Raw genomic sequence first — 18,663 nt, 5'->3', positions numbered from 1 at the left:
CACGTGGCCGTTGCCACAGTTAAGCAAGGAAGGATATCCACGTGGCCGTTGCCACAGTTAAGAACAGCAGAAAGAAGTATATCCCAGTGGCCGTTGCCACAGTTAATAATAGAAGGAAGTAATCCACGTGGCCGTTGCCACAGTTAAGTAAAGAAGGAATGAATCCACTTGGCTGTTACTACAGTTAAGAGTGAAGAAGAAGTCAGGCGCAGTGGGTCCCCACAGTGAGCCCAAGGCCAACCATCACTCCACGGCGAACCACAAGAACTCCAACCGCACCCGTCACCGAGGAGGTCAGCAACAGAAAGACTGTGAGTACAACGGGGTTCCCCAAGGCTTGCAGACTGTTTCCATCGGCACCACCACCAGGCCTAAGCGGACAGTTGTTCCCCTAAACAATCTGAACTCCATCTGCCCAATCCCAAGCAGCGGCGAAGTGAAAAGCTTGGCGGAACTGAACACTTCACTGTATCCTGAGATATGTTATTTTCTACAAATGTAAACTCTGAGGCTTAGTCTTTCCATAGATTAAAAGGGGGAGTGATGTGGTGTCTTAGCGTGGACACGCTCTAGTGTTTCTATGAAATGTAATACAATCTACACCCACCCACCACAGACGTCATGGTGTCACATGACGCTGCCAATAAAAGAGGCTGAGCGCACGTGCTCAGGACCTTTCCTACCACACTATCCTGGTGTCCGTGTCGTCTTTGCTGCACCTACCATGAGGGCCCAGGGCCCATACTTTCAATCATTACATCCTACCTGAGCAGAAACCTGTCCAGGCTCTCTTCTCCTCCTGGGGGTGCTGAGGGGGGTCTGTAGATGGAGGTATCTGCCCACCAGACAGGGCTCCTTCCTTCTCTGCTGCAGGCTGAACACACCAGGAGAGGCCGGAAGTGATGTCGGCATCGCTGCTTGTGCTGTCTCTGCCACCGCTGACCCGGAAAAGGAAACCCTTCTCCTTTTCAGCCAATGTGCAGTTCAGCATCAGCAGGCGAGGAGCGCCCTCTGGTGGCCGCTGACGGAACCACCGCCTCCAGTCTTTAAAAGTGAATTGGAAATGACATCCTTGAATTTCATGAAATACATGAAAATGTAAGAAAACTGCCGTAATTAAACTACTCAACGTTTTTCTGTTTTTCTATTTTTCCTGTTTCTGTGGGTAATTCTTTATATTTATAGGACTGCGTATATTCAAACAACTTTCCAACGATTTGCCCCAAATTAAGTTTTGCATTTCTCTGCATTTTTTACCCACTCACTCCCATGTGGAAACAGAGACCATTATGAAAGGACTGACTTCATGTTCAGCTTTTCTGCACAATACAAAGCCCCTGAAAGAGAAAAGAAAAGGGTCTCTATAAGAAAAGGGGCTCTTCATTCAAAGTGCATCACTCCTTTTGCTTGCTTGTTTCTATTTTCACTTGAGTTTCACAGTTCATTATTACATATTATTTGGGATGTCTGATATTTCTAGGATGGAAATATAGGGTGGGGGTGTAAAGGGGATGGATTTTCGTTTAGATTCTTCAGGGTTTCATTTTGTTCGTGTTGCCAGGCACATGCTCCTGCGAGTTGAACAGGATCACTTTGATTCTAATGACTAACAAATTGTTGTCAGACTGTGAGATGGGCTATAGTATAAAGTCATGGACTGATAATAGTTTGAATACTAAAATTAAGAGGGGGACGTTATGTTGTTTGTTGAACATCACACCCCTGATATCCTGTTACTTCAAGAGACTCATTTACTAGGTACAACGTTTGTGTTCCTTGGTAGTACACATACACCTGTGTCAATCATGCAGGATTTACTCAGTGGTTCACAGGGTTTGCCATTCTTCATTCGCCTCTGTAGGTCCTTCCCATTTTCAGTACAGACAGTTCATGTAGATGACATAGGTAAATATGTCAGTCTCTCCTGCGGGCTTTTTGATCATTCACCAGTCCAACTAGCCCTCTGACATCGACAGTGGGAGTTGAAAAGTATGTGGTGTTTGAATGCCTGGTGGTTATTAGATGATACTCTTGTCAAACTTCTTCTCAGCAGTTACAGTTTGGGAAGTATTCAAGGTAGTGCCTAGAGGATATACCATGTGATACCAAAGGGGATGATGGCCGGAGCCTTTGAGCCAATCAAACACTCACCCCCAGCCAACTGATCTGGGTTTAATCCATCGCCATTTTTTAGCCCACTCCACCACCCCAGTTCAGACATGGCCATATGCAAATCAGTCTGACCCTGTGCCTCAAGGGAACAGTCCAGCCCGAACTGCGAAGCCATGTCTTCCCTGGACCGGAAACAAACATCCTGGGACCGGTTTCGGATTCATAATCCTCATCAGCCAGGCTATCTTGAATCCAGCAGTAGAGGGAGCAAGGGACCCACGTCTGGGCATACCCTGCCAACTCCAAGCGAACAAAGAGATACCTGGTATCGCTTTGTTCGCCCCAGCCAGAGCATAGCAGCTTCCCTGCCCGCACTGGTCCGGACACGGAAACCTGTGTTTGCTCTCGCTTTGTGGGAGCAATTTTAAAGCTCCTGCAAAGCGAGAATAAACACTACGTCTGCTCCCAGCAGGCAGGAGCATTAGAAAATGCACCTAGCTGCTGTGAGCAAACTTTACAATTGCTTCCCTGCCCGCTGTGAAGTGGGCAGAGAAACATGAAAAAAATTGCTCTTGCATGCAGGGAGCAGCATTTTTAGCTTCTCCCTGCGAGCGGGAGCAATGCTGGTACATGCCGGAGGCGTGGAGCATCAGAGGCAGTGCCCTAATGTAACTATAACTCACACCCTGGCCATGCACTGCTAATTACCCCACATATTACATCACTCATGATAACTTCTTTGCCATCATTGATGATATAATTTGCAGTAAAATTATTGATATGAAAACTGCATGGTGGGCGTGCAAGTTATAGTTACCCGAGGGCACGTGTTATAGTTTCTTGAGATAACTCTAACCATTACTGCTGAATTTCTATGGTTTTGTGTATAAATTGTGATCCGAACTATACCGTCCCTGTAACCTTTTTTTTTTTAGCTAATTTCTCTGTTTTTTTTAAATTCTATTTCCTAACTAGAACGTCCCTGTACATTTTTGTTTTTTTTTCAGTGGATAAATATATAAATATATATATATATAATATTTATAGTTAAGCACCTATAGAACTATGGAATTACTAGCCCCTAGGCAATCTCATAAAATTCTCTTTTACAGGTAACTTGGCAAAGGTGTAAGAAGATCTTACTCAGTAATCACAGTGAAGAAGCTGCGTAGACAACCTTTGCTAGGACTTTATCACAGTAAGGTGTTCAGAAAATAGCCTCTCATACTATGAGGAAAAGTATAAAACGATGAGTTAGTCCGAGACCTAAGAGGAGCAACATTCTGGATTATGACCTTTGCAGGAGCGTTTCAACAAAAATCAAATAACCATTACTTTATAACTGATGACCCTTTACCCTTACTTGATGCTCTTAGGTTTATGAGAAGCTCTTTGTACTGAGCTCCTCCATTCCACAATAGTTACTATAAATAATTTTGCCGTCATGCATTGATTCTGTCCTAGAATGTGGTTGAATGAGTCTCTGTAAATAAGAAACTCATCACATATATTTATACAATTAATCTAACCGGGACTCATTTACACAGCCAGCGGTAACCAAGATCCAGCTCGATGATAAACACCTCTGTTATATACAATTCATCTGACCGTGACTCATTTACACAGCCAGCGGTGACCAAGATCCAGCTCGATGATAAACACCTCTGCTATATACAATTCATCTAACCGCGACTCATTTACACAGCCAGTGGTGAGCAAAGATCAAGCTCAATTCTAAACACCTCTGTTGTATACAATCCATCTAACCGTGAATCAGTTACATAATCAGCGCTGGGTGAGTTAAGATCCAGCTTGATGATAAACACCTCTGTTATATACAATTCATCGAAGCGTGACTTGTTTACACAACTATTGGTGAGTCAAGAACCAGCTCGATGATAAACACCTCTGTTATATACAATTCATCTAACCGTGACTCATTTACAGAGCCAGCGGTGACTAAGATCCAGCTTGATGATAAACACCACTGTTATATACATTTCAACTAACCGTGACTTATATACATACCCAGCGGTGAGCCGAGATCCAGCTCTATGATAAACACCTCTGTTATATACAATTCATCTAGCCATGACTCATTTACAGAGCCAGCGGTGACCAAGATCCAGCTTGATGATAAACACTTCTGTTATATACAATTCATCTAACCATGACTCATTTACACAGCCAGCGGTGAGTCAAGAACCAGCTCGATGATAAACACCTCTGTTATATACAATTCATCTTACCGTGACTCATTTACATAGCCAGCGGTGAGTCAAGAACCAGCTCGATGATAAACACCTCTGTTATATACAATTCATCTGACCGTGACTCATTTACAGAGCCAGCGGTGAGTCAAGAACCAGCTCGATGATAAACACCTTTGTTATATACATTTCAACTAACTGTGACTTATATACATACCCAGCGGTGACCAGGATCCAGCTCGATGATAAACACCTCTGTTATATACAATTCATCTAACCGTGACTCATTTACACAGCCAGTGGTGAGCCAAGATCCAGCTCGATGATAAACACCTCTGTTATATACAATTCATCTAGCCATGACTCATTTACGGAGCCAGCGGTGACCAAGATCCAGCTCGATGATAAACACCTCTGTTATATACAATTCTTCTGACCGTGACTCATTTACACAGCCAGCGGTGACCAAGATTCAGCTCGATGATAAACACCTCTGTTATATACAATTCTTCTAACCATGACTCATTTACACAGCCAGCGGTGAGTCAAGAACCAGCTCGATGATAAACACCTCTGTTATATACAATTCATCTGACCGTGACTCATTTACAGAGCCAGCGGTGAGTCAAGAACCAGCTTGATGATAAACACCTTTGTTATATACATTTCAACTAACCGTGACTTATATACATACCCAGCGGTGACCAAGATCCAGCTTGATGATAAACATCTCTGTTATATACAATTCATCTAACCGTGACTCATTAACACACCCAGCGGTGAGTCAAGATCCAGCTCGGTGATAAACACCTCTGTTATATACAATTCTTCTAACCATGACTCATTTACACAGCCAGCGGTGAGTCAAGAACCAGCTCGATGATAAACACCTCTGTTATATACAATTCATCTGACCGTGACTCATTTACAGAGCCAGCGGTGAGTCAAGAACCAGCTCGATGATAAACACCTTTGTTATATACATTTCAACTAACCGTGACTTATATACATACCTAGCGGTGACCAAGATCCAGCTCGATGATAAACACCTCTGTTATATACAATTCATCTGACCATGACTCATTTACACAGCCAGCGGTGACCAAGATCCAGCTCGATGATAAACACCGCTGTGATATACAATTCATCTGACCGTGACTCATTTACACAGCCAGTGGTGAGCCAAGATCGAGCTCGATGATGAACACCTCTGTCATATACAATTCATCTGACCGTGACTCATTTACACAGCCAGCGGTGACCAAGATCCAGCTCGATGATAAACACCTCTGTTATATACAATTCATTTGACCGTGACTCATTTACACAGCCAGCGGTGACCAAGCTCCAGCTCGATGATAAACACCTCTGTTATATACAATTCATCTAGCCATGACTCATTTACAGAGCCAGCGGTGAGTCAAGAACCAGCTCGATGATAAACACCTCTGTTATATACAATTCATCTGACCATGACTCATTTACACAGCCAGCGGTGACCAAGATCCAGCTCGATGATAAACACCTCTGTTATATACAATTCATCTGACCATGACTCATTTACACAGCCAGCGGTGACCAAGATCCAGCTCGATGATAAACACCTCTGTTATATACAATTCATCTGACCATGACTCATTTACACAGCCAGCTGTGACCAAGATCCAGCTCGATGATAAACACCTTTGTTATATACATTTCAACTAACCGTGACTCATTTACACAGCCAGCGGTGACCAAGATCCAGCTCGATGATAAACACCTTTGTTATATACAATTCGTCTGACCGTGACTCATTTAGACAGCCAGTGGTGAGCCAAGATCCAGCTCAATGAGAGAAGGAAGCAGTCTGAGTAGGAATCTTCTGTTAATTTGTTTTTAGCATTATATGTTTCAGATGTGACATTTGTTTTAACCTAGAACTGCCTTTTATCTAAACTGCCTCTTAACTGATTACGTTTCGCGCATTGTTTGGACTGCTCTCCGGTCCACCGCAATCGGATTTCCGATTGATTGAGTGGAGAGAGCACGCCCATAGTCTTTCAGACCTGTGGGGCGCCACTCTAACGGTTAGCGCTCTAGTGGACAGCCCTCCCAGGTATAAAATCACTGCATTTCCTGCCGCGCGCAGTGGGCGGGCCACTGGCCCAACGAAGTCGCACCTAAGGCAAGCCCGTCTGCGCTCATCCGCGCCTGGACGCTGCCGGCTGCCAGGGGATGCTGCCGGTTTATCCCAGGCTGGTGTACCCTAAGTAGAGGTTGGTAGAATATGGGCTTGCCTCAGCTTGTGCAGGGGAGAGAATTAACCTGCAAGTAGTAGGTGCTGTCACCTTAGAGAAGTGCCCCGATTGTGGATGGACATAGCGGGAAGTCATGCATACTCCCCTTAGTTCACTATTATGTTCCATCCCCAGTCCTACTGGAAGGGTGCAGGACACTGGAAGTGAGAGACAGACCGGGATGGGCCTAGCATTACCATATAAGGGGTTGTATCTGAATGCGCGATCTATCCCAAAACACGTGGTGGAAATTTGGGACCTATTAGACGAGACCAGGCCAGACATCTGCCTTTTCACCGAAACCTGGCTGAATAATGAAGCAACGCCAGCTTTGGCAATGTCTTTTCCACAAGATTATGCTGTGGTCCATCTGGATAGATCAGGAAAACAGGGTGGAGGTTTGGCCATTCCCACTCGTCCCCCTTATCATATTAAGACTCTTGATACACTATCTTCCCCCACTATCGAGCTATTGATCTTCAGAGGGCATCCCCGCCAAGAGATTGAGTGGGGGGAGCTCTAGCATATCACCCCCGGTAGGTATCAGGAAGGAGTTTTGTTCAGCACTGCTAGAACGGCTGGCCCCTTATACGTTACAGACCAACAGGTTTCTATTGGTAGGGGACTTCAATCATCCTCTGGAGGTTCTCTCCAATACAGAATCTGTCCGTCTGGTGGCAGTGATGGAAACTCTTGAACTGACCCCTAGAGTCACTAGCCCTACACATGTGGCTGGACATGTGTTGGACATGATTTTTACCAGCATCCCTGAGTTAGTTGCCGAACCCCCCCTAAAGTTAAGCTGGACTGATCACCTGGCACTACATTTTTCTTGGGCGTTGAAAAAACTTTCCGGCCCCCCACACACTCACAAGGAGTTGCGTAGATCCTGGAAAAAGGTAACTTCCGCTGCGTTTAGTCGGGTCTATATCCCTCCCATACTTGAAAGCTGTGACAATTGTGAGACTGCCTTAGAAAGGTTCGAGGCCTCTATAACGGATGGCCTCGACTCTATTGCACCTTTAAAAAGGGTAAATATTCAGGCAAGGGCAGCTCCTGCCCCCTGGTATTGAGATAGTCTTAAGAGAGGGTGTTAGAAAGAAAATGGAGGAAATCCAACTTGGAGCATGAGGAATCGTGCTACCGAGTGGCTCATAGAGCCTATCTAAACAGCTATAACATAGCTAGGCAATCCTACCTAGGCTCCCGCATTATGGAAGCTAGGAATTCCTCTCGGGAGCTCTTCTATCCTAAAGGAATTCACAAACCCGAGGTCTAACAACCCACTCCAGCCATCCACCCAAAAATTATGTGAGGATCTAAGGAGCTACTTTACTAAAAAAATGAACGTGATCTATTGCGCCTTTGGGCCTGAAGAGGTAGCTCTTGAAAAGGTCCCTGTGCCTGAAAACCACTGTCCTTCGAGCCTAGAATATTTTCTCAACATCTCAGGGGAACAAGTAAGCCTGTTATTAATGCAGGTGAAATGCGGTTCCCGCTAGACCCGGTGCCGCCTGCTGTTATGTCTGAACTAACCCCAGTCTTATCTTATGTGCTTGCTCAAGTTTGTAACATCTCAATAGGCACAGCAATGGTGCCACGAAAAGGGAAATGCGCTCGTAATAAACCTTTGCTTAAAAAGGCATTAGCGGACCCTACGGATTTACAGATTTTAGATTGATTTCCTCGCTTCCCTGTTGTTAAAAAATTATGGAGACACTAGTCAACCGGCACCTTTCCTGCTACTTGGAACAGAATAACTTACTGGACATATCCCAGTCGGGCTTCCGTGCTTCTTATAGCACTGAGGCCGCTTTGTTGGAGGTTACTGACACTTTAAGAATGTCTCTGGACAAGGATATCCCTGTGATGTTAGTGCTGCTTGATCTGTCGGCGGCCTTTGCCACCATCTCTCATCGCATCCTGTTGGACAGGCTTCGAGAGATTGGTGTCAGAGGCATGGCCCTTAAATGGATTCAGAACTATCTGTTTGATAGAACACAGACTGTCCAGTTGGACTATTTGTGTCAAAAACCACTTTGGTAGATAAAGGAGTCCCACAGGGCTTAATATTGAGCCCTACCTTCTTCAATATATATGTGTCCCCCTTAGCTGCCATCATTAGGAATTGTGGTTTTGAAACTATATCCTATGCAGACGACACACAGGTGATAGTCCCCTTTGAGGCTAACCCTTCAGTAACCAAACTTAAATTTATAAACTGCACGATCAGCATCGCAAGCTGGATGAAGAAGAATTTCCTCCAGCTCAACTCCTCGAAAACTGAGATCTTACTGTTTGGCAAGGCGGAGAAGATATGGACCCCAGATTGGTGGCCAGCAGAATTAGCAGAATCCCCTTCCCCTAGAGGATGGGCTAGGAACCTGGGTATCAAAATTGATAACAAATTATCCATGGAAGAGCAGGTGAAGACCGTGTCAGGCACGTGTTTTGGTACCATGAGGATGCTCAGAAAAATCTATCAGTGGATCACGCTAAATGCCAGAAAGACTCTTATCCAGTCACTCCTAGTTAGTCGACTGGACTATGGCAACTCTTTGTTGGTGGGAGTAAGAGAGGACTTGGCGGCCAAACTTCAAGTGGTTCAAAATACGGCAGCCCGTCTTGCCCTCAATAAGCCTGCTCGAACCCCCTCTTTACCTCTCTTTCACCAACTGCATTGGCTCCCCATTAGAAAACGTTGTGTACTGCTAGCAATATACCCGAGAGTGACAGTTCACATTCTTCTCCTTTCACTTTGCTTTTGGAAACTGTTCTCTGACCGCTGTCACTGAATCATTACTGTTGTAGAAAACAACCAAACACCTCAATTAGCTGTGACTATTCACCAGTGTGTGCTTGTTAAATTAGTTCTTCTTGCAGGGACTCAGTCCAAGTGTGTTGAGTTTATAGGTTTTATCACTAATCCCTAAAGTTAGCTGAAAATACCCTTCTTAGTCCAAGCATTGTTTCTAGAGCTGCTTTTGTTGCGGGGATTCTGCTCATGCGCAGAACTATGCGCAGGAAACCAGGACCTCAGTGTATTGTGGTGTACCAAAAACCCACCTCAGTGCCCAGAAGCCCTATCCGACTAGCAACAGTGCCTCATTCATTCTCGGTAGTACAGCAAAGCTACCAAGGATTAGACAACCCAGAACAAGAGACTTTGGGACCTCTCAGGAATAGTGGGCATTAAGAACACTCTTTTGTTTTTATTCTCATAAATGTCCACAACGTGAGTAATCAGAGACACAGTATAGTTTAAAATGCTTATTTCAACTACGTGCTCTAAGATGCAGTATCTTTACCGACATAAGTAAAAAGATGCATAAAATCAATACAATCAGCATTGTTACAATTCCATAAAATTCAAAGGGAGAAATCCTATTATAATGATAGTGGAACCAGGTCTATAGCGCCTCGTGTACCACCATCCCTTGGCTAGGAGCTATGTATTATAATATTAGAAGACCTCTAGGTTAAAACGGGGAACCCCATACCTCCAAAGTCAGGTGAAGTGAATCACATCCCAGATCAGCACAGCTCTTTGTCGATTCAAAGGTTTTTTCCAAGTGCTAGTCTCATGCATGCAGTGCAATATTAAAAGCACCTGAGTTTTAGAAAGGAGCAGCTGTGTTCGTGTTGTGTCTAGAGCGTGGGCCGATCAACCTGCATCAACAGCACACATTGTTATTTTAACCTTGAACACTTTGTGCAGACTTGAGGCCGCAGTGTGAGTCTAGAGATGTGAAAAACAGACCATTCTCATGTGAAGGAAAAGCAAGCAGTTTGTCTTTATAAAAACAGAGACATGTAGTTTTATGTGCAAAAGCAGCAAAATGGCGTTTGAGCAACTAACTCACTTATGCTAACATAGCAATGTGTGCAGGCAGAACCGTATCCTCAATACACCCTCCCTTGAACGGGTCAATGCATGAAAAGAAACATAAGAAGAATGCAGAGTTCAAATTCATCCGAGACAGAAATAAGTTAATTCTTGTCAAAAAATGGGTCACGAGGAAATGAAAGGGGCAAAAAGAAAAGAATGTCTAGTAAAAAAGAAACAAAAATACAAGTGAGAAAAAAAATAACATCACTGGGAGAAGCAAAAAACTTGAGTGATGCATCGCATGCTGGATCGTTGCCAATCGAATCAATCAGCGTGTATGCACAGTATGTCGCAACAGCCTCCAAAAGGAAGTCATTGTTATTGTCAGCAAAGAGTTCTGCCATTTTATTTAGTAACGGAAATGAACATACATGTTATTCAATTGCGGGAGCCTCTAGCACAATCAGAGGACAACTTGCGTATACGTCAAGATAACTTCGTTCCAGGAAGTCATGCGCAGACGTAAACATATCCCAATTCGGTAAACCTCAGTGTGCTGCTGCACAGACCATAATCCTGATTCCAGAACAGGCCAAATCATGAGCCACTAAGGGACACAATAGATGGTCAAAATCAGGAGCAGGAGACACCGTATTTGAGAGACAGAGTTCTAATGCCCATTCGAATGGGCAATCCAGGCAATGGAACATGGGGAAGCCGCCAGAGATGCTGGAAAAAATAGAATGAAAAAATGCCAGTATCACACCAAATATAGTTTGGAATGAGGTCACAAGGCCGGAGCTAACAGTTTTAAAAAAGTGGGCCAGGCCTGTAGTGGTCGAGGCATTAAAGATAGTGTGGATTAAAGTGCCAAACTGAAGTGGGAGATCGGTATTTAAAAGCGTGTGTACTTCTGTACACGTGTTAGCAACATGAAGGACAAATGTTTCATGAGAAGAAGTGAGAGCGACTTCTATTTGAGACAATAAAGCTCTTATTCTGTTCAACTTGTTGAACTCTGCTTTCAGGGTCGGAATGGAAGGCCAAATCCAGATATCAAGCCTCCCATGCGGGGGCGGGAAAAGCAAATTTTTACAGGAAACTACTCGCTGTGAAACAGTGACAATGTACGGAATTCCAGCCAACATCCTGCAGCAAGCGTCATTATTTAAAAGCAAATAGCTACCGTTAGCTAATAGTGCGAATGTTGGTACGATAGCTGGCACAGGGATTCCCTTCAAAATAAAAGCTAAATTCGGAGCCTCCATATTACACGCATCGTGCAATTCAACATTCTTGCATACGAGTGAATGATCAGGTGTGGAAGTACACTCCTCCCCTTTTAAGTAAACCTCTTAGCCATCCCTCAGACATCTGTATGAGAAGGGCTGAGACCAAACTTCATGGAGAAAAGCGGTACCAAGTGGTTCATATCTACCCAGGGCATAGTGTTTCATACATGAACTAAACTTAAACAGAGGAAAAGGCAATGTTATTATACCATGGATGAGCCACTCAGCTGAATTAGATTTGGGCACAGAAAATGGTAATGGTTCTAATTTTTTTATATGCAATAGAGAATGTGACGCATCCTTCATAGACATGAACTGTTGATTTTCTGTTAAATGAAACGGTAAAAACACTGACGAAATATTAATGTAGTCCCAAGGCACTTTCCCAGATTTTAAAGTTTGTAAGGTCCATGCAAACTGCGTGATGGACCGCAATTGATTTTGACCATGGAACAAAACAGAAACATCATCTTGCACAATATGCACAACAGATAAAACAATATTATGCAAGGTGTAAATCCTGGAAGAGAGTGTGTTAATGCTATTATCAATGAGAGCGTCTTTTTTTTGTAACATCATTTTTATTGCAGTACCAAAATTTTGCATATACATTACAGGTATGGGTATTAAATCAATGCAGCGTGATGGTACACATTTGTTCGACAATCATTAGTATTCTGCTCGTGCCCCCAACCAGGAAGCCGAGCTGCGGCAATAGTATGTCCATCTCTTGCATCCTCCCCCCCGATGTCCATTTCTTGAAAGTACAGGAGGACGTGGGCCGCTTTTAAATTTTCGCACCTCCCCCTCCCTTTAACAACCACCCCCCCAAACTCTTCAACAGCCCCCCCCGTAGCAGCACTGTAGTGGAATCCTAGAAAACGTAAGGTCTGGTAAGTGCAAGAAGGAATGTAACTTTCGCTAATGGTGTGCTTCTGGTGCGTTAGTGAGGCCAACTATATCAGAGTCCGTGTCCTCACCCTCCTCCTCCCCCGTACCATCCCGGAGTGCCTGCACTATAATCTCCCACGCTGATGCCCTCTCCAAAGCTTTCTCATCCGCAGCCCTTCGAGCCAGCTGAAATCGCAAAGTACTTTCGCATGCCGCCCACTTCAAACATTCATTATACCAACGCTTGTACGTGGGCCCCACCCTCGATTTCCAATTCCTGGTGATTTCCCCCTTCACCAGTATCAATCCCATATCTATAAACCTGCTGGTCGTCTTATTTTTAGGCATGTGGGGAAACCAGTGTAGTACTCCCACTGCTTTGGTGTATTGTATCTCTCTATCCGTGGCGTTGTTCAGTGCTTTCCCAATCTCCTGCCAATACTCCCTCAACTGGGGGCAGTCCCAGAGCATATGTCCCAAGTCCGCCTCCAGTGCGCCGCACCTAGGGCAGGCCCCTTGTTCCACTCCAAAGTACTGCTTCAATTTCCCTGGGGTAAGATATGCCCTATGAAGAATATAGAAATGTATAAGCTGGAATCTGGCGTTTCTTGTGCTCTTCCGCGCCCTCCGCAGCAGTTGGCCCCAAGTGGCATCGGGAATCTCCATTTGGAGGTCCCGTTCCCATTTAGCCTTCAGGGCAGTGAGCGGCTGCAGGGTTTCTCGCAACATTCGGGAATACAGACAGGTCACTGCCTTGAAGGTTCCCGCTGCCATCATCGTGTATTGGCATGCCATAGAGGTAGCGGGTCCCTGCAGCCCTTCGCCCCAGTGCTCCTGCATGGCGCCAGTCACTGCCGCGTGCAAAAGGTAGTCTCCTCTTGGTAAGTCAAATCGCTCCTGCAGTTCCTGGAACGGAAGCAAGGTTCCGTCCTCATAGAGGTCGCCCAGCATCTGGACCCCAGCTTCCTCCCAACCCAGCAGCCTCGACCAATCCCCACCATGAGGTAGGGCCGTGATCATGCCTAGCGGAATCTCCGGAGCATACATTCGACGGATTCCCGCCCGTTTGCGCGCCCGGTTCCAGCAAAGCCGAAACGTCTGTTCCTCCACAGCCAGGTCCCTGAGCAGCAGTTTCTGATTAAAGGTAATATACGCAAGCACGTGACGCGGGGTGCCCTCATCCCTGCCCTGTTCTGGGCCTCGGTACACCCTCGCGACCTCCTGGGTAAAGGTTTGCAACTGTGCAGCCAGATAATAGCACTCAAAATCAGGCACTGCCATACCTCCCTCGTCCTTGGGCCGTAAGAGGGTGTCCAGCGCTATTCGTCGCTGACCCGTACCCCATATAAATGCTATAATCAGTGACCTCAGACGGCGGAAGATAGAGCCCGGGATCCATATCGGCAAGGTTTGAATATAATACAGTAGCCTAGGGAGCGCCACCATCTTCAGCAAGGAGATCCGACCTGTCATTGAGAGTGGTAGGGTGGCCCAAAAGTCCATATTCCCTTTCAAGGCGTTAATGCAACGGGTGATGTTACCATCCAGCATATATGCAGGTGTATGATAGATATAAACCCCCAATTAGTGCAGGCAATGAGGCTCCCATCTAAGTTTCTGTGCGGTGAGAGGGCACGGCTCACCCCGTCTCAACGGAAACAGGCAAGATTTGGTCCAATTGACCTTCAGGCCCGATAACCTCCCAAACAATTCCAGTAAACCCCTTGCGCCCACCAGTTCCTCATCGGCATTAGCCAAAAACATCAGTAGGTCGTCCGCGTACAGCGAGATAGCATGCGGCCTGGCCCTAAAGACCAGTCCCTTATAGTAGCGTCCAGATCTGGCTTCCGCTGCAAAAGGTTCCATCGCCAACGCGAACAAAAGGGGGGAAAGCGAGCATCCCTGCCTAGTGCCGTGTCGCACCGGATATGGACTCGAGATCAGCTAACCCACTCGAACCCTCGCCGTGGCTTCCGTATATAATACTTTGTCCAGCCGATGTAGCCTTCCCCTAGACCGAAGCGCCTCATTACTCCATACAGATAATCCCACTCTAGGCTATCGAAAGCTTTCTCGATATCTATGGAGAACACTAGGGGAGTAGACAATTCCGACAACCGAGCTCCCAGTATCCGAGTCCGCCTACGGATGTTATGGGTGGTGTTCCGCTTAGGAATGAAGCTGGACTGATCATTATGTGTCAGACCTGCCATGTGGGTTAACAATCTATTAGCCAAGATTTTGCTCAGAATCTTATAGTCCGTCGTGAGCATGGATAGTGGGCAATAGGAGGAGAGGTCACTACTCGCTCTACCATGCTTCAACAGGGGAACCATAAGGGCCTCACACATGGAGTGCGGTAGTCTCCCTCTCGACTGCGCCTCATTGTAAACCGATTGCAGTTGCGGGGCTAAGTACTCCATATATTTACTGTAGAACTCAATCGGCAGGCCGTCGAGCCCCAGGGTTTTATTTCTGGCCATCTGTTTCACTGCGCACCCTATTTCTCCAATCGTTATAGCGCGGCCCAGCTCCTCGGCCTCCGTTTGTTCTAGTTGCGGCAACTGCAGCCCCCCAAGAAAGGTGTCTAGGTCCTCTATCCCGCCCACCGGCCCGCTCTCATACAGGCCCTCATAGTATGTCCTGAACCTATTCAGGATCCCGGCCTGGGTGTGGCAAAGCCCGCCTCCTTCCTCCTGAATGGACACAATTGGGATACCACGCCGAAGCGGATTGGCAAGCCAGGCCAACATTGTCCCTGCCTTATCGCCCTCCGCATGCGCCCTAGTCAGATAGTCCTTGAGATCGAAACTGCGTAATCGTTCCAACTCCACCGCCATCGCTTCTCTGGCTTTACCAACCGCCTCCTGAAGCTCGGGATGATTCGGGCGCTCCCGTTCCAACTTCCTCAACCCTCGCTCCACACGCTCGAGGTCATCCAACAATGTTTTGCGTGCACCCGCAGTAGCCCCAATACAGTGTCCCTGAATCACCACATTAAACGCATCCCACTCCACAGCCCTGGTGGACGTGGTGCCACTGTTCTCCTCGAAGTAACGAGTCACTCGCTCCCCCAAGGCCTCCCTAAACAACAAGTCATCCAAGGTATCAGGTTGTAGTCGCCAAGTTGGGACACAAGAAACATCCACCATCCAATTCAGGGATAACAACAAGGGATTATGGTCAGACAATGTGCGGGCCAAGTATTCAGCACTTCCTACCGCTGCAAGCACGGGTGAAGAGCATAAAAACACATCCAGCCTGACGTGTAGGTCGTGTATACTAGAATGAAAGGAATAATCCCTCGCTATGGGATGGAGCGTCCTCCAAGCATCACCCAGGTCCCAACTCTCCTGCCAATCCAATCTCCGTTTCGCTAACCTATGTACTGGTGATGAGTGTAATGGGGGGTGAGACCTATCCAATGTAATGTCCACTACCGAGTTAAAATCCGCCCCCATAATCATTGGACCCGCCAAGTAGCTCGCCAATTTGCCCCAAAGCATTGTCAGGAAGGCGGGCAAATCCACATTCGGAGCATACACACTGCACAATGACACCATTCGCCCCCTAAGTCTCCCCTCCATAGCCACAAACCTGCCTTCTGGATCTATTATTTGCTTGGTGACCTGAAAGGGAACCCCAGCACGTATCCAAATCATGGCACCCCTCGCGAAGGCCGAATATGTTGTATTAAATAGTTGCCCCCTCCACCTTCTCTGCAGCGCCACTCCTTCCTGTTTCGTGAGGTGCGTCTCCTGAAGAAAAGCTATATGCACTCCCCTACGTGTCAGATAAGCATGAACCTTGTGTCTGCGCACCATGGTGTGTAGATCCCGCACATTCCAGGTCACACATTTTAAAGCCCCCGTGTTAGCCATACCCTCCTGCATCTCCGGACGTAACAATAACAATTTCCGACCATGCGCTCATGCCAACACAATACTGATCCCCCCACCCTCTCCAAACAAAGAAACCCCGCACCCTTCCAACCCCAACCTGAGCTTCCCCAATTACTCTCGGTTCCCACCCCCCCAGGACAGGCCCCCCCTTAATCAGAAGAGAACCCATCCAAACTGTTGCAACTAGGTAAGATTCCCCTCAAAGAAACACACTACAACTCGCAGTCTCCACTGCGATGACCTTAAGGGCCAGTAGGGCGCGGTCCGATACCGAAGGAGTTCGTCAATCCAGATTAGCCCCGCATATCCCGCCCCTTGATCCCCCCATGATCACTCACGAAGCTCCACAATAATGTTAAGCTGCACCCACGGGCGCGGCACCCCAGTGTCAGACTAGCAGTTCAGTCTCCAAAGCAAGTTCCTCAGGCCTCGACGATCTCACCCGATGTTTGAGGTGTTACAATGGGGCCCTTAGCACCACCAAATTCTGAAAGTTCAGTTTCCGACCCCGTACCCTGTTCCTCTGAGTCTGTGCCCTTCCTGGACTGGCTCCATGTCCTTCCTGAGAGATCCACCACCGCCTGCAAAGCCGCCTTCCGCTCCTCCTCTGTCTGCGACACTGAAGGTTTCCCAGTTCTACGCCGATTCTTCCGAATTCGTTGCGATTTCCTGGTCGGCTGTTTTGTTCATGCCTCTTCTTCCCTGATTCTGGCTCCGTCTGTCCCGGCCTTATACGTGTCCTACCATGCCCAAGCGTCTGCTGAGGTGGTAAGAAAAGCGATTTATCGTCCACCACCACCCTCAGCTTCGCTGGGAAGAGAAGGGAATATTTGATGCCCTCACCACGGAGTTCGCGCTTAAGCGACCGGAAACTGGCCCTGAGCCTCTGAGTCTCAAAAGTGTAATCTGGGAACAGGGTGACCCTATTATTGTATACCTGGAAGGGCCCTGCTTCCCTGGCTCTCTGCAGTAACCAGTCCCGGTCCTTGTAGTGAAGCAGCTTAATCACTACCGGGCGAGGGGACAGGCCAGGAGCCGGCGGTCGGGTTGGACTCTGTGGGCCCGTTTTAGCGAGAAGAAGGTAGAGAGTCCCTCTGGTGCCACTTCAGTGCGTAACCAATGGTCGAGGTAGCCCACCATGTTGTCTCCCTTGATTTTTTACGGAAGGCCTACCAGACGAACGTTATTGCACCTGCTTTTGTTTTCAGCGTCCTCCGCTCTCCTTTCCAATACTTTCAGTCTGTCCAGGGCATCTGCCATCTGGCCTCTTAGCGTTTTATGATCCGGGGTTAATTCTTGCAGGGATATCTCCACGCTCTTGACCCTGTCTTTAAGTTTATCGTGTTCCGCTTTCAGGAGACCCAGGCCTGTCGCCACCTGGGCAATGTCCTGCTGCAGAGTATCTTTTGTGGTTGTGATAGCCTCCAGTATGCGGTCCTGCATGTGCTGGAGAGCAGGGTGATCATGGTCCGCTCCGTCCAGCGCTTCTGGGTCAGCCGCTCCATCTCCCTTTCCTTTCGGTTTCCCCATCTCGGCGGTAGTAATCGCTGGCCCCGGAAGCCCAATCTGCCGCTATGTTCGACCACTGCTCAAGCACCGTGCAGCCTTTTAGCAGTTCAGGACCTCGCCTCCGGAAAGTTCCCTGAGACAATGGGGCCGGAGGTCCGGGACACATGTAGGACACTGATCAGGCCCCTCCCACAGGCCGATCCGGTTCTCAGATTTAAGCGCCGGTGATGGGGTCCCCGGAACCCTGGTCCGTACAAGAGAGTGGAGCAGTCGCCTCACAAAGCCACCGCCATTTTGGGTCTTCCTCGGCGACCTCTCCTGCACCCCAGTTCCACCGTCGTATCTTCACCAAGGCAAGAAGGAGGTCACCCGTGTCACCTCACAAGTTGAGATAAACCCTCGGGTCTAGCAAACACCACTGGCACTGGAATTCCAGAAGTATAGGGCCACTAGTCACCTCCGCACTCTGCGTCACCAGCTCAGGCCTCAGGGCGCCATCTTAGATCGAAGTTGATCGTTCCTGCGGAACTTGCTGAAGTTCGATTTTCTGGACGATAAACAACCGTAGTCCGCAAATCCAGAGCGCCGCTACCTCCGTGGCACCTTCAGCCAATGAATTTTCCAATTTTCGTTGGAATT

General features: G+C 47.3%; 1 protein-coding gene across 2 annotated transcripts in view; it reads right to left on the bottom strand.

The window, feature by feature from the left end:
* The window catches only part of LOC147737464 (uncharacterized), a 489,484-nt gene that overhangs the window by 213,751 nt on the left and 257,070 nt on the right, over nt 1–18,663 (bottom strand). Inside the window, exon 2 of one of the 2 annotated variants that reach the window (XR_015297554.1) lies at nt 766–808. The exons of the other annotated variant lie outside the window; for it this stretch is intronic. The gene's annotated coding sequence lies outside the window, so the exon portion shown is untranslated. The remainder of the gene's footprint in view (nt 1–765; nt 809–18,663) is intronic. 2 annotated transcript variants of the gene reach the window in all.

Source organism: Lissotriton vulgaris, chromosome 1_1 (genome assembly GCF_964263255.1).
Source record: "Lissotriton vulgaris chromosome 1_1, aLisVul1.2, whole genome shotgun sequence".
Classification (NCBI taxonomy): domain Eukaryota; kingdom Metazoa; phylum Chordata; class Amphibia; order Caudata; family Salamandridae; genus Lissotriton; species Lissotriton vulgaris.
The sequence above is the reverse complement of the archived record's forward strand: the minus strand, read 5'-3'. Positions and strand labels throughout refer to the sequence as shown.